The 15,622-nt window shown below is 48.5% G+C and overlaps 1 protein-coding gene across 9 annotated transcripts in view; it reads left to right on the top strand.

Annotated features, from left to right (window-relative positions):
• RPH3AL (rabphilin 3A like (without C2 domains)) overlaps positions 1–15,622 on the top strand; it is a 137,552-nt gene that overhangs the window by 89,947 nt on the left and 31,983 nt on the right. The window lies entirely within an intron of this gene.

Below are 15,622 nucleotides of genomic sequence, written 5' to 3'. Positions count from 1 at the left end.
AATCTTCCCCACCCAGAGATTGAACCTGGGTCTCCTGCATTGCAGGCGGATTCTTTACTGTCTGAGCCACCAGGGAAGTTCCCTGACCAGGGATCAAACCTGGGCTCCTGAATTGGGAGCAGTCCAGTCTTAGCTGCTGGACCACCAGGGACATCCCCAGTGGACCATTTAACTAGCACATCAGGCACCCCTGAGGAACCCCAAGAGGGACCTGGTGACCCAGAAGACAGTTTCCAGGATGCAGGGTACGTGACAGGATGCAGGGAAGCCAGTTTCCAGGTGCAGGCAGATACATGCCCTGAAGTCAAAGCTCGAACAGGACGCTACAGGCAGACAAGATCTGATGCTCAGCATAAAGTAGTTTTAAAGTCAAGAACGGAGACGTGAGGGAGAAGTCTAAAGCCAGGCTTATGCTTTTGTTCCCTTTTTAATAACCTGGTATATTATTTATGTCTATATTTGGAAATTAATAATTTTATCTGACTAGGCCTAGGTCATTTTCATTGATTTTTGTCTAGGACAAACGTATTTGGGTCTTCGATTCAGGAAAGCTTTTCAATTATGTTTTTGCTTACTGCTTTGTTCTGAAACTCTTCTGCTTTCTTTTGGGGCGCACTTTTTAAAAATTTATTGTTTTTGCTTATTTGGCCCTGCTGGATGTTCATTGCTGCATGCCGGGTCTTTAGTTGCAGCATGTGGGATCTCGGAAGGTCCTCCTGGGAGCACTGTTAATTTGAAGAGTACATTTCCACTCTCTGTCTTCTATATTCATCATTTTCAAGTTCTTTTTATTTTTCTCTTCATTCTGAAAAATCATAAAGCTTTTCATGTCGTTGATTCTTTGTTTTTGGTCTGAATTTGATGGTTTCCTGTGTTTGGTCTTGGTGGTTGCACCTGTGCCTTCACCCCCCTTCTGATGCTGTGAGCTCTGCAGGCCCAGGCTTTACCTGAGACAGCACTGCCCACAGCCCCTCTCCTTTGTCTGGGATTCTGCTCCTCCTCTGAGGCGCTTTCTCTCTGCTGGGACCTGGACCTCTGGCCCTCAGAACTAGGGAGGACTTGGAAAACTGCAGCCAGTTGGTTTAGCTCTCCCCACCCTCCCACAACTGAGCTTTACTTGAAGAAAATATACCTTCCCAGATGCAACTCACCATTGCCAGCTCCTTCCCACTCCCACCTAGTTGCTTTCTGGGAATCTGTGTCCCATCCATAAAGACAGAATTGGAGGAGGGAGGGCACTGGAAACTCGTAGACATACTACACCAGGAAGGCCACCTAGGGGCAGCCCTGATCCTGCACCCTGACCCCTGCCAAGCAGACAAGGGTGGGTGGACCGGTGTCTCCTGTTTCATCCATCCCACTTGCCTGTCTTCAGAGGGGAGCCTGACTGTAGACTGAGCATCAGATCGCTTCTGTACTGATGTCTGCGTGCCCTTGATTCACTTGCTTTCTCGGGTGCGTTAGTGCAAGCTGGAGAAGGACTGCATGGGAGCTTCTAACATGACGTTGCAAGCCAGAAATTTATGTCATTGATTGTTTAGCCTCTAATCCAATTCATTAAAAAAAAAAAAAAATGACTCACTCAAAATGGTAATCAGGGGGAAGTTAATTGGAATCCAGATTCCCCAGGAATCTAGAAACCATTCCTCCAGCCTCTAAAATGTCTGCCTTTGGAGTCAGAAGGCTTCTATGAGGATGCAGGCATGCTCAGAGGGGGATGAGCTAGAAAGGGGAGAAGAGCAATTTATAAGTAATGGGAAGCTGATTAGTACAATTAGAGCATTCCTCTCCACTCAGTGTCCATCCGTCCGCCGTGCTTTCCCTGTGTCATTCCGCATCCTGATTATAACTCATCAGAGGCCGGGCTGCACCAACACTCACTGTGTTTCCCCGCAGTGCTTTGCATATAAAAGGTGCTCAGAAGGTTTGTGGATTGAAAGACATTTGCAAAAGAGGAAAGCGGGCTCCGTGTTTGGAGCACCTTAGGACCCTTCCCCAGCAGGGTTTTCTGATTTCCCTGAATGAAGTCTTATCACAGATGACCCTGGCTGGGGTCCCACAGGGCCCCCTGATGCTAAGTCTGTATCTCATCCTCTGGCCCCTCTCTCCTGGTTGTTGATTGACTAGAAGGAGGAACTTGGCTTCACATGGTGGTTTTTCAATCATCTCAACCCACCCAGCCTGGAGGGTAACCAGTAGACAGTTAAGGGCCTGGAGGGGAGGGTCCACCTTGGCACAAGCCTTCAGGAGGCTGGGAGGATCAGGGGCTTCCAGGCCCCCCGCCAGCGCCCATGGGAAGCAGCCATGCCAGCCGAGCCCAGCAGCCTCGTGGCACCTGTCTCCCAGGCGGGCGGCCCGTACTCACTACAGGCTGCCATCTGCTTCCCCACGCTGCTTCTCTTCTGGCCCTGCTGTTACTTGCAGTTTGGATTTTAGCAGCAAACAGCTTTGCCAGAGGGCCCCTCCAGAGGCCCGTGAGTGCGCTCAGGGGTGGGTGGCTGGCGCTGGGGCGAGCGGGGGCGGCTGCCTGAGCGCCCCGCCACCTGCGTCTGGCTCACCCTGGGCTGCTGGCACCGTGGCCCCAGGGGACCCGGATGGTCACACTTCCTCAGTGTATTGGTCACCTCCCACATGCCTCGGCTCTGCCAAGCAGAACTGCTATCGCTGCAGGTCCCTGGCCTCCCACGCAAGCAGAAGCAGCAGGAGGAGGAGGGTCCTGGGACCCCCAGTTTCCCCTTCCTCCTCTGGGGAGGCAGAGTGGTCTCCCACCCTCTCCCTGCTCCTTCTCAGGGTGCCTACCTGAGCCTGTGTCCACGCACAGGAGGAAGAACTCAGTGCTCAGAGAAGCTGTCTGATCCAAGAGGGAACGCACTTTCTCACTATTGAGCTCTAGTCTGCTGAGCCCAATGTCCTACCTGGGAGTCTAATCTGGTTCTGAGTAGCAACATGAACTCCACACCTACTGCAGGCCGGTCAGTATCTCAATTCATCTGATCATTGGACAGATGTATTCCTGATGTATTCACTGTTGTCCTCATGTGACAGATGGGGAGACGGAGGCTTAGAAAAAGTAAGTCACTTCCCCAAAGACACTAGGTTGTAATTAACAGAGCCAGGGGTTGAAGCCCATGTTGTCGTTCAGTTGCTCAGTCATATCCACTTTTTGCAACCCCATGAACTGTAGCACACCAGACTTCCCTGTCCTTCACTATATCCCTGAGTTTGCTCAAACTCATGTCCATTGAGTCAGTGATGCTATCCAACCATCTCATCCTCTGTTGCCCCCTTCTCCTCCTGCCCTCAATCTTTCCCAGCATCCAGTGAGTCAGTTCTCCGCATCAGGTGGAGCTTCAGCTTCAGCATCAGTCATTCCAATGAATATTCAGGACTGATTTCCTTTAGGATTGACTGGTTTGATATCCTTGCTGTCCAAAGGACTCCCAAGAGTCTTCTCCAGCACCACAGTTCAAAAGTATCAATTCTTCAGTGTTCAGCCTTCTTTATGGTTCAACTCTCACATCCATTCATGACTACTGGAAAAACTATAGCTTTGACTATACAGATATTTGTTGGCAAAGTAATGTCTCTGCTTTTTAATATGCTGTCTAGGTTTGTCATAGCTTTTCTTCCAAGGAGCAAGTGTCTTTTAATTTCATGGCTGCCTCTAAAACTCCTTCTAACAACTCTACTGTCTATCTGTTAATTCACTCATTCATTCATACAGTAGTCATTGACTATTTACTATGTGCTAGGCACTGTTTCCGGAGAAGGCAATGGCACCCCACTCCAGTACTCTTGCCTGGAAAATCCCATGGACGGAGGAGCCTGGTAGGCTGCAGTCCACGGGGTCTCTAAGAGTTGGACACAACTGAGTGACTTCACTTTGACTTTTCACTTTCATGCATTGGAGAAGGACATGGCAACCCACTCCAGTGTTCTTGCCTGGAGAATCCCAGGGAGGGCAGAGCCTGGTGGGCTGCCGTCTATGGGGTCGCACAGAGTTGGACACGACTGAAGCGACATAGCAGCAGCAGCAGGCACTGTTTTAGGCCCTTGGAAAATAGTGATGAACAAATCAGCCAAACATCTCTGCCTTGGATTTACATTTTAGCAGGGACCAGGGGAGGAGAAAAGGAACAGAAGATAAACATAGCCAAAGTAATAGCTAAGCAAATTACATAGATATGTATATGTTAGAAGCTACATGAGAAGAAGAGTAGAACAGGGCACAGAGATCAGGAGTGCGGCATGTAGGAAGGGGAAGAGGTAGCTCTGTTGAAAGCAAACCAGCCACCATGACACACCCATTAAGACAGCTAATATGTGTGTGTTTGTTTTACAATTTTATTTACTTATTTATTTGGCTGTGTCAGATCTTATTTGTAACATGCAGGATCTAGTTTCCTGACCAGGGATTGAACTCAGGTCCGCTGCATTGAGAGTGCAGAGTCTTAGCCACCGGACTGCAGGGAAGTCCCAGGATAGCTAATGTTTAAAAGCAGGAGGTAATAAGTGTTGGAAAGGATGTGGAGAAATTTGAAACCTTGTGCATTGATTGTGGGAAATTAAAATAGCACAGCCATGGTGGAAAACAGTATGATGGCTCCTCAAAAAATTAATGATCTAGCAATTCTGCTTCTAGATGTACACCCTAAAGAGCTGAAAGCAGAGACTCAAACAGATGCTGTGCATCCCAGTAGCCTAAAGGTGGAAGCAACCCAAGCACCTACCGTGGGGTGGATAGATAAACAAAATGTGGCCTATGCCAATTATTATTCATATAATTGAGCCTTAGAAAGGAATGGAGTCCTAATACATGCTACAGCATGGGAGAACCTTGAAGATATTACGCTAATTGAAATAAGCTGGACACAAAAGAACACATATTGTAGTATTTCCATTTATTTGAGGTTTGTAGAATAGTCTCATTCATAGAGATAGAAAGTAGAAGGGTGGTTGCCAGGCGGGCGGGGAGAAATGAGGAATTATTGCTTAGTAGACACAGTTTCAGTGTGGGAAGATGACAAAGGTCTGGAGATGGGACACACGATAGCACAGATACATGTGGTACCCCCGGAGTGTACACGAAAAATGGTCAGAAAGGTGAATCTTATGTTCTTGTATATTTTACTGTGGAAAAAACAGTGGTAGGGAGACTAGCTAGGGTGGGCTTCTTTGAGGAGGAGCTGCTGCTGCTGCTAAGTCGCTTAAGTCGTGTTCGACTCTGTGCGATCCCGTAGACGGCAGCCCACCAGACTGCCCCGTCCCTGGGATTCTCCAGGCAAGAACACTGGAGTGGGTTGCCATTTCCTGCTCCAATGCATGAAAGTGAAAAGTGAAAATGAAGTCGCTCAGTCATGTCCGACTCTTAGCGACCCCATGGACTGCAGCCTACCAGGCCCCTCTGTCCATGGGATTTTCCAGACAAGAGTACTGGAGTGGGGTGCCATTGCCTTCTCCATTGAGGCGGAGAGATGGGAGCAAAGACGAAGGAGGTGTAGCAGGGAGGCTGGTGACTCTCAGGGGAAAAACAGCCCAGGATGGGGCCACCCCCAGTGCCCGTTTGTTCCCAGAGCAACACGGAGCCAGCTCCCCACCTTCCACATGGAGGCTCCTGGGTTCCCCTGAGGCAAGTGTGGGAGGGGTTGGTCTGCAGAGGCTCTTTGTCCTGGGGAGATGACATGGTCCAACAGGAAGCCTTCAGCCCATCAGGAACAGTGCCAGCAGGTCCTAGCATTTGTCTGTCCCACCACTGGATGCCCCTCCCACTTAGCTCAGCGGTCCACAAGGGTGCGAACCCTGTGGCCTGTGTGACCACAGCTTCATTGTCCCTGTCCTCAGTTGATGTGGCACCATCCTGACACCAGAACCTGCTTGTCCTCTCCTCCTCTGTTGAGTCTGCATGACCTGGCTTACTCTGCTATGACACCCTCCTCTGCGTGGCCCTAGGGAGGGAGGTGAAAAGCTAGGGAGAAATCTGAATGTGGTCATTTTCTTGCATGGATCTGGATAGAAATTTCGATAATCAGATTTTCTGGCCCTTTTTTCAGATGCCAAACAATGTTGGCTGGCGCGATTTCCCCAGCCAGCTGTCTGGTAGATGCAGACCGGGAAGTGAGGCTCCATTCTTTAGGAGCTATTTATTAAGCTCCTGGGCAGTGCCCAACCCTGAAATACACACCCATTCCCTCTCCTGAGGAAGTAACTCAAGACACGTGTCCTCCTGCAGGGCCAGAAAATTACTCTGTGAGAAACAGAAGCTGAAGAGAACCGGCCTTTGTTGGGGTCCTTGTCTGGGCCGGACGTGGGGCCCTGTGTCTTCACTCTTCCAGCTAAATGGAAGCCCTGGCACCTTACGTGAAGGTCCAAGGCGGCAGAGCAGAGCGTGCAGAGCCTGGGCTGACAGGCTTCTGCCACTGGACGGGCTTCCTCCTTCTGATTTTTACTGCCCTCAGGAGTCAGCCTTTCTATTCCAGGATGGCCCTTGGGCTGGAGGGAGACAGGACAGGTGAATGGAGGTTTCCCCCTTAGTGGCCAACACAGTGATCCCCTCTGTCTGGGGGACCCCTGGGTCCCTATCCTCCTTCTCCTTGCCCTGACTTTGTAAGTTGTTGCATCCCAGCCTGAGCTAACACACCCACAGCTGAAGCCCAGCCTGGCCCTGACTCTTATCTAACTCTTACATCCCTGAACCTGGTTTTGAGCCCCAGTACCTGGTTGTTCTCTTGACCCTTGAACTTTGCCCGCTGCTCTCCATCCCCCTCACCATCAACCAGAGTGTCATGTCATGGTCATGGACCCACTTCTTTTTTTTTTTTTTTTGGACCCACTTCTAATGTTCCCTGTTTGCAAACTAAATCCGAGAGGTCTGTTTGGTAGGTGACCCGGCTGGTTCATCTCAGCGTTGCACCTGGCACCTCTTCCATGTCGTCTACGTGTGATGCTCAACCTCACACCCCACCCCTACCTGTACAGCCTGGAGAAACCCTCACACCCACTCCCAGGGAAATGTGTCCAAGAATGCATATAGCAGCATCTGTTGTAACCCAAACTGGAAACCACCCCAATGTCCTTTCATGGTGGAATAGATATATTCCAAAGGATGAATTAAAAACCCAACAGGCTGCGACTTCCCTGGTGGTCCAGTGGTTAAGAGTCCATGCTCCCTATGCAGGGGGCCCAGGTTCGATCCCTGGTCAGAGAACTAGTTCCCACATGCCAAAATGAAGAGTTTGGATGCCACAATTAAAAAAAAAAAAAATCCCGCATCCCACAACTAAAGATCCCACATGCTGCAACTAAGACCTGAAGTGAACTGAAAGTCACTCAGTCGTGTCCAACTCTTTGCAACCCCATGGACTATACAGTCCATGGAATTCTCCAGGCCAGAATACTGGAGTGGGTAGCCGTTCCCTTCTCCAGGGGATCTTCCTAACCCAGGGATCGAACCCAGGTCTCCGGCATTGTGGGCAGATTCTTTACCAGCTGAGCTATGCCAGCCAAAGAAAAAATAAATATATAAATATTAAAAAGAAAAAAACCAATGAGCAAAGGAAAAAAACAAGTCGCTAAAGAATAAATACACAAATGACTCAAAAATATGTTGTTCAAAAACAGGTAACAGTAAATGTGTTACTTATAAATGCACACTAAGGACTTCCTGGCTGTTCAGTGGTTAAGAATCCACCTGCCAATGCCGGGAACACAGGTTCAATCCCTGGTCCTGGAAGATTCCACGTGCAAAAGGGCAACTAAGCCTGCGCACCACAACTACTAAGCCCGCTTGCTGCAACTATTGAAGCCCCTGTACCTGGAGCCTGTGCTGTGCAGCAAGAGAACCCGCCACAGTGAGAAGCCTGCGCGCCACACGGAAGAGTGGACCCTGCTTGCAGCAGCTGGAGAGAGCCTGCTCATCGCAGTGAAGACCCAGTGCAGCCAAAAACAGATAAATAAAAAGAAATTTTACGTAAGCAGTTTTTTAAAAATAGAAAAGCAAAAGATTGCTTCACACGAGATTCCAGATGGTGGTTACTTCTGGAAGGAACGCAGGGACGGCCTACAGGGCTTTCTCAGGTCCGGTCGTATTTAATTTCTTAATGAGTTCACAGGTGTTTACTTGAATGTGGTTCTTTGAATCATACTGTGTTTTCATACACTTTGGTGTGTATGCTAGATTTCACAGGCACACACCCAAAAGTTAATGAGAGATCACCAAAAATCAGACCCAAAACAGCTTGAATCAGTGATATGGAGAAAAGCCTTTAAAATCTCTCAGGAACAAAGAGCTAAAAACAATAACAGAGACAATGAGGAATCTGGAAGACAGAGAAGGTGATGGAACCTCAGAAGGATAGGTTTTCCCCAAGAAGGAACAAGACCGATTGGAAATGAAGCAGTAATCAAATCCATAACCGAGGAAGGTGTCTGTGATTTCAGACCACACACCCATGAAGACCCATGAGCCCTACCGTGTAGCGGTCAGCCCAGAAACCATTTCATGTTGGCTTCAGAATCTGTTTCTGAGACTGTGTTTACATACCGGCATGTTTGTTGTTCTGGGAATTGAATCAAAATCACGGAGCTCCTCTGAAAAGACCTGGTTGAGTATAATTGGCCTGTCCAATTTTCTGATTCTAGCCCTATTCATTTCCCATGCACAGCCCACTCCATCTGGGAACAGGGGCTGGCTTTGGAGCCAAACACCACCGTGGCTCGCTTGCCCTCTCTCAGATCTGTGCTGGAACAGGGAAGATAGTTAAATATTTGGTATTCAAAGGGATTTCATGCTGCATGCAAATGAAGAGTAAAAGGAGGTGGGTGGACAATGTTGGCAAAGCAAATAATTAAGAACCATTGTGGAAGGGACTGCCCTGGTGGTCCAGTGGTTAAGAATCCACCTTGCAATGCAGGGGCCTCAGGTTCAATCCCTGGTCCTGGAAGATTTCACAGGGCACCTAAGCCAGTGTACCACAGTGAAAGATTCTGCATGACACAGCTAAGATGGGTGCAGTCAAATAAATATTAAGATCATGGCATCTGGTGCCATCACTTCATGGCAAATAGAAGGGAAAAAGTGGAAGCAGTGACAGATTGTATTTCCTTGGGCTCCAAAATCACTGTGGGCAGTGATTGCAGCCATGAAATTCAAAGACGCTCGTTCCTTGGAAGAAAAGCTATGGCAAACCTAGACAGCATATTAAAAAGCAGAGATGTCACTTTGCCGACAGAGATCCATCTAGTCAAAGCTATGGTTTTTCCAGTAGTCATGTATGAATGTGAGAGTTGAACCATAAAGAACCCTGAGCACCAAAGAATTGATGTTTTCAAACTGTGGCACTGGAGAAGACTCTTGAGAGTCCCTTGAATTGTGGGGAGATCAAACTAGTCAGTCCTAAAGGAAACCAACCCCAAATATTCATTAGAAGGACTGATGCTGAAGCTCCAACACTTTGGCCACCTGATATGAAAACCAGACTCACTGGAAGAGATCCTGATGCTGGAAAAGACTGAGAGCAGGAGGAGAAGGGGATGACAAAGGATGAGATGATTGGATGGCATCACTGGCTCAATGGACATGAATTTGAGCAAACTCTGGGAGATAGTGAAGGACAGGGGAGCCTGGCGTACTGCAGTCAAAGGGGACACAGAGTCGGACACGACTTAGCAGCTGAACAGAAACAACAAGAGCAGTAGTGAAAGTGTCATTCTTCCCTGTGGATTTGTTAAACTTGCAAGACCATCCTAGACCAAGGAGAACACAGCCTCTCTGGAACCAGAAAGAGAAGGAAGACAAGGGGCTCTGTTCTCAGTGACTTCTAGGGACCTTTCCATGTTGCAAATCTGGGAGATGCAAAGGAGGGGGAGGGGAAGTGCCCCGGGGGCCGGGGGAGAGGGTGAGGCCAGAGCTGAAGGTTGGCCTGCCTGTCCCAGACATCCTCTCTGACTCCGGGGCACTTGCTCCACAACCATCACTAGCCCTTATTGGATGCCACCTCCCTCTGGAGCTGGCAAACATTCCTCACCAGTAACTGTGTGGAAACCTCGCCTCCACAAACCCCTCACCAGGGGTTAATGGCAGCCAAGGCATTTCCTCTGGTTCTGAAATAATCTAACCAAGGTGTTTAAATTATCTGTCAAGAAAACAGCACCCTCAGAATATGTCTTCTTGCTGCATTTTTTTTTCTTTTCCACTAGGCTAGCAATTGCCTGCCACCCAGGCTGACCTGGTTGCTCAAAAACCCACTTGAAATGAAGGGGAAATTTGCTCAGGCCCTGGGGAGAGCTCCCACTCCAGGGCTGAGCAAGGAGCTGCTCATGTGGGTGGGGAGGTAGAAGAAGGGGCAGATGTGTGCTCTCTGGCTTTGCTGGAGCTTAATTCTCTAGGCAAGGCTCAGGCCTGGCCCCCGTAGGCAGAACCTGAAAGGCAGCTAACAACACTCAGGAGGGTGGGTTTGTACTTTCCTGGCAGGAGGAGCTTGTTCACTCTGGGGGACTAGGGTGGGTGGGGGGCTGGTGGGGACTTTCTCACTGGCTCACCAGCACACACACATATGCACGCACACACACATACACACACACCCCTGATATGTTTTAAGGCATTAATCTTTAAATTGCAAATATGCAAATACTCCTGAGAGAGGCCTCCCTTAACTCTCCCCTACACCTCAGTTGTTCTTTGGCACTGTATTTGACTGCACTGGGTCTTAGTTGTGGCATGTGTGGCATATGGGATCTAGTTCCCTGACCAGGCATCCAACCCAGGGCCCCTGCATTGGGAGTGCAGAGTCTTAGCCACCGGACCACCAGGAAAGTCCCTGGAGCTTATTTTAATTCATCTGTTGGTCAAATGAATTAGACTTTTGAGCCATTTTTTAGGCAGATTGGACGCATCTCTGTTTTTGATTTTTGCCGATAGGATTCACACACCTTTGGGGGATGAGAAGCATAGCCCTTTTCTGATTATAGAGGCAGGAGGAGACGTCATCCTCGGCACATTGAATGGCAGTGATGCCGTTTCCGTGGGCTGCCTCTGGTTATACAGGTGTAACATGGGCTTGCAACCTGGTCCTGCCCCTCACTCCTCTGCCGAAATAAACATACACAGTCACATCCATGCTACAGCCCACACATGACATATAAATGCCAAGTCACCATCCCGCTTGAATAGGGTAGCAGTAAAGGTAGTTATTTGGGCTTCCCAAGTGGCTCAGTGGTAAAGTGTCCACCTGCCAATGCAGGAGCCACAAGAGACATGGGTTTGATCCCTGGGTCAGGAAGATCCCCTGGAGAAGGAAATGGCAACCCACTCCAGCATTCTTGCCTGCCGAATCCCGTGGACAGAGGAGCCTGGCAGGCTACAGTCCACAGGGTTGGAAAGAGTCGGATACAACTTAACAACTAAACGACAAAGCTAGCTGTAAAGTCGGGTGGTCTTAACCTGGTTTGACTGGGCAGACAGCGTTTCTGGCATAAAATAATACTGAAAACACATGCGCACATTACCTTAGCACATCTTGTGCGCCTTGCTCGATATCAGCTTGTCGCCCTCAGCAGTAACCATGGCTTTCCAAAATCAGCTTATCACCACTGAAACCTGGTCAGAGGGCACTGCCCAGCAGTCTTGAGAGCAGCGTCTCTTCCAACTAATAGCATGTTGCCCCAGGCCCTTCCTGTTTTCCAAGGGATCCAGTTCTCCCTGCCTTTATGCTGGGAAGCCCTGAAGAGAAGTGAAAGTCACTCAGTCCAACTCTTTGCAACCCCATGGACTATACAGCCCATGGGATTCTCTAGGCCAGAATACTGGAGTGGGGAGCCTTTCCCTTCTCTAGGGGATCTTCCCAACCCAGGGATCAAACCCAGGTCTCCCACATTGCAGGCAGATTCTATACCAATTGAGCCACAAGGGAAGCCTAAGAATACTGGAGTGGGTAGCCTATCCTTTCTCCAGCAGATCTTCCTGATTCAGGAATCGAAACAACATCTGCATTGCAGCCAGATTCTTTACCAACTGAGGCTATCAGGGAAACCCTGCTGCTGCTGCTAAGTCACTTCAGTCGTGTCCGACTCTGTGCGACCCCATAGACGGCAGCCCACCAGGCTCCGCCGTCCCTGGGATTCTCCAAGCAAGAAAGAATACTGGAGTGGGTTGCCATTTTTAGGGAAGCCCTGGTTCCCTTTAAAACGCTACCCAGGGTTTTCTCATTGTCAGAATTCTGACTCCTGGAGGTGAGGTGGGGGCAGTGACATTGGAGAGGGAGCTTGTCTTTCTGCACAGGTAGAAAGGTCAGTGTTGAGAACTCATACTGGTATTTTCAAACTAACCATAACTTGACAAAGCCTTCCCATCTTGCTCCGCTACAAAAATTTTAATTACTGCTTTCCTTTTCTATCAGCTTTTCTCCCTTAAGCACATCCAGATTCAATATACCAGACATAGAGTGTTCTGACTCCCCATGTGTCCACCTGCCAAGCAGCCCAGGGATTTAATAACATTGACATCCAATTACCAATCTGTTACACGTCAATTTAAATCAAAGTAATACCTGCCTGTGCTTTTTTAAAAATCCAGTTGTGCTGACGGGCTTATGCTGGAGAAAGGCAGGGGCCAGATAGTCATCTCCCTCACCCAGCCCATCACATACAGACCACTTGAGTTAGTTCACGTGCTGGTTCCTGCCATGACTTTTTAAACAAAATACTGTTGTTGTTCTTTTATTTTTTTTTTAACATTCTCCTTTTATTTATTTATTTATTTTTCTTTTGGCCAAGCCGCACAGCTTGTGGGATCTTCCCCAACCAGGGGATCGAACCAGTGCCTTCTGTATTGGGATCATGGAGCCCGCACCATCAGGGAAGTCCCACGTTTTGATAATTTATGATACCTGGACCACCCAAAGGACAGTGTTCCTTGTACCATGATCAAATGATTTCTTTTTAACTCTTCATGTCTTAACACCGTGTCACATTTTGAGTTACCTAATATTTGGACCATGACTTTCTGGTATGATTTTTAGTTTTTCCTGGAGTTCTTTTATTAACCTTTTTTCTCACTGAGAAAAGAATAATGAAACTCTGTGTCTTTTTATGCAGCTTCTTGACTTTACCTTCCCTTTTCCTGTCAGAAACCCCGCCAGACCCTTTTCCAGCTCCAGCCTGTGCTACTTACTAAGAGCTGTCTTCATGGCATTTCCCTTTGACTCACTTCCTAAGTTGAAGACACTGTTGCAGGATTTTATCTTCCTCTTTCTTGTTTTTCCCCTTGTGTTTTGCTGGAGCCCATCCTGAAGTACCCCAGTTCGATTCCTGGGTCGGGAAGATCCGCTGGAGAAGGAATAGGCTACCCACTCCAGTATTCTGGCCTGGAGATTTCTGTGGACTATACAGTCCATGGGGTCGAAAAGAGTCAGACACGACTGAGTGACTTTCACTTTCATCCCGAAGTAACTTCTTAAAAAGGGAGTGTGCACAGGAAAACTGGAGTCCTCGCAAGTCTAACAACGTCTCTCCTGTTCTTTTGTTTGGTTGATATTCGACTAGTAGAATTCTAGATGCATAATCTTTAAGCATCCAGTGGCATCGATGATCCGATCAATGGCATCCGATGATAAGTCTGATGCCACTCTAATTCTGGTTTCCTTGTAGGAGACCTATTTTTTTTTCTTTCTGGAAGCTTTGGTGATCTTATTTGAAATTTATAACTAAATGATTTTATGAGTATGTGGGCAGAGGAGCCTGGCAGGCTACATTCCATAGGATCACAAAGAGTCAGACATGACTGAAATGACTTAGCATGCATAACTATTTTCCTTTTCATTTTTTCCTGCCATATATTCAATTATAAACTTTTTTTAATTTTTTAAATTAATTAATTTATTTTCAGCCATGCTGGGTCTTCACTGCTGTCCACAGGCTTTCTCTCGTTGCAGCAAGCGGGGGCAACTCCTTAGTTGTGGTGCTCTGGCTTCTCATTGCGCTGGCTTCTCTAGGACATTAATCATGATGTTATGTGGCAACCTGGATGGGAGGGGAGAGTTTGGGAGGAGAATGGATACATGTTTATCTATGACTGAGTCCCTTTGCTGTCCACCTGAAATTATCACAACATTGTTAATTGACTGTACTCCAATATAAAATGGGCTTCCCCTGTGGCTCAGCTGGTAAAGAATCCACCTGCAATGAGGGAGACCTGGGTTCAATCCCTGGGTTGGGAAGATCCCCTGGAGAAGGGGAGGGCTGCCCACTCCAGTATTCTGGCCTGGAGAATACCATGGACTGCATACTCCATGGGGTCACAAAGAGTCAGACATGACTGAGCAACTTTCACTTCCAATATAAAATAAAAAGTTAAAAAAAAATTCCATCAAGAGAGCCCCACCTTTATGACCTCATCTGAACCCAGTTACCTCCCAAAGATTCTCGTCTTTAAATATCATCACTTTGGAGGTTACGGCTTCAGCATGTGAATTTAGGGATAGGGCACAGTTCAGCCCATATAACCCTCTAAGATTCCGTGCATCTCATAAGTAACCTGAGTTATTAAAGCCTTGAAATTTGGACACCTGTTCAGGAGTCTCAGCTGATGTGTGTCTGTTAGGCATCTTGCGTGTGTGATAGCATTCCCGACAGTGTGTGAGCACTGCGGTGAGAGGCCTCCACGGTGCTGTGGAAGCTTCTGGATAAAAAGAGTTTCCTAAAGGCTGGATTTCATTATCCCAGCCCAGGGAAGGAGGAAGGATCTACTTGTAAAAAGGTCTGGAAGCATGAGACAGCTTAGTGTGGTCCAGGAGTGGGCATGGCTGTGTCAGCTGACCCCTGGTGTGGGGGAGAGAGGAGGCTGGAAACTAGGCTGGGGATGAAGGGGGTGCTGAGGTCTGGGGTCTTACTGGCCTTGCTGTAGAGTCTAGGTTGCCTTTTGGAGCTCCCGAGAGGTCAGCGCTGTGTGTGTGTGTGTGTGTTTTCGTTCAGGTAGTGGGATAGGGAGGGTATGTGTGTGTGTGTGTTTAGGCAATGGGGTAGGGAGAATGTGTATGTGTGTGCACACACGTGTGTGTGCGTGCATGTTTTTGTTCAGGTAATAGGGTAGGCAGGGCTGTGCTGTCTCCCTGCCAGGGTGGGTTGACCCTTTGAGAGCCATCCAATAATGGGCCATTTCACGTGGCTTTTCAAGACTGAAGCTTGTTAAGCAAACAGAACATGGTCTTCCCTGAAGGCAGAGGCCCACGCTCTGTCCCCTGGGGACAGTTCCTTTGCTTTGCTTTCTTGGTTTGTTCATTCAGTCCCTCAGTCAGCACAGGCTCCCTGCTGGGTCCAGGGAATGGGGCAGGGGTGTGATGGTTCCAGCACAGCCCGCTCTAGAAGAGCCCGAGCTCCTGAGCTGGATGAAGGGCTATGGCAGCAGAGGTGTCCTGATTCTGCACAGAATGTCCCAGAAGGCTCCCGTGGCAAATCGTCCACGCCTCTTGGAGCCAAGGATGAAGGGCACTCCAAGTGGAAGGAACAGCATGTCAAAGGCCACAGACGGTCCCCCTGCTCCGATCCATGGGGTGACGGACAGAGAGTGTGGACACCTCACCAGAGTTCACATAGGCGCACTCTTGAGTTGCATAGGAGGCGGAGAGAGGCG

The sequence above is a fragment of the Bubalus bubalis genome, chromosome 3 (genome assembly GCF_019923935.1).
Source record: "Bubalus bubalis isolate 160015118507 breed Murrah chromosome 3, NDDB_SH_1, whole genome shotgun sequence".
In the NCBI taxonomy this organism is placed as follows: domain Eukaryota; kingdom Metazoa; phylum Chordata; class Mammalia; order Artiodactyla; family Bovidae; genus Bubalus; species Bubalus bubalis.
Note: the sequence above shows the minus strand (reverse complement) of the source record. Positions and strands in the feature narration are given on the sequence as shown.